The sequence below is a fragment of the Acyrthosiphon pisum genome, unplaced genomic scaffold (genome assembly GCF_005508785.2).
Source record: "Acyrthosiphon pisum isolate AL4f unplaced genomic scaffold, pea_aphid_22Mar2018_4r6ur Scaffold_21869;HRSCAF=25119, whole genome shotgun sequence".
Classification (NCBI taxonomy): Eukaryota; Metazoa; Arthropoda; class Insecta; order Hemiptera; family Aphididae; genus Acyrthosiphon; species Acyrthosiphon pisum.
Window position 1 is genome coordinate 22,574 of NW_021771380.1, and position 1,409 is coordinate 23,982.

Below are 1,409 nucleotides of genomic sequence, written 5' to 3' on the forward strand. Positions count from 1 at the left end.
GATCTACGTGATATAAAATCACAATATTGTCGTTCTCCTGAACAATTACGAAAATATCACAACATGTGTGCACTATGCCATCGATTAGGTTAGGTACCTATATATTATTTTCAGTGTTGTGTAGTAATGTAACGCACATTACAAATTACGGTAACAACATTTTTTTTTCAGTATCGATGTATACATTCAATCATATTTTATTTAAATTAACTCAATTGTAACAAATTTTATTTTTAAAAGTGATTTATCTAACACTTGTAATTTTACTGACAATTAAAAAAAAAAAAAAAAAATAGTACCTACCTATTAGAAATATACAAATTATTAGGAACATTATTTTATATTTCAGATTGATAAAAGTATCCTGGCGTTAATGGATATTAATGATGGTATGCTTTTGAAATTAATTCCACATTATGGTGATCGATTGGCAGTTTTAGATTTTGTTAAAAAAACTCACAGTCTTAAACGTAAAACAGATTTATATGAGCAATTAATTAGTAATAAAATCAATGCAAATAAAAAAGAAAAGTAAGTAAATGATACCTATACCATAGTTATTACCTATTTAATATTTTGTTTGCTATAAATTATAATAACACTAAAATTACACACATGACACATTTATCTGTAATTCCGTCACTAATATCTTGAAAAAATTATTAAACATAATTTAATTTAATTTAATTTATCTCAACTCATCAAATTTGCAAATTAACATAAAATATCTACAAATTCTAAATGGGTACATAAAAAGTTTACACACCTTCTAGAAGTCACTGCTTGTATTAAAAGTGTTGAGTTCTTAAATAAAATGTCGATAACAATATATTATTTAAAAGATGGTGAATAATTACAGCTAAAATTATATACTCAAAATTACTGAATCAAACATTATACATGAACAAAGCTTGAGATATAGAGTAGTGTAACATCTAACTCCTAATTATTTTTTATTAAAAATCCTGACATTTGTATCATAACTTAGGTATATATATATCTATTATGTTTAACTATTTACAGACTTCATCTAAAAAATAATACTCATGCAATAAAAACAGTGAAGTGTATTGAAATTGGTTGGATGCATTTTGATTTAAATGTGTGCAGATATAGACAAGTAAGTGCAGTTAGGTGCAAGAGTATATTATGTTGATCTTCCTAAATTGTTTTTAATTTTACCATTTAAAGTAGTCTTTAATTTTATATTATTATTAATTAACTGCTCAGATCAATCAGATATATTGGAATATATTATTTACATTATAGCTGATACATTCTATACTTTCTTAAGGACTTTCTATGCATTTCATTCAAATAAAAATAAATATTTTTTTATATATTTATACAGATTAGTAACAGCTAGTCGCTAGACAAATGTAATAACTTTTGTTTCAATCAATATTTTT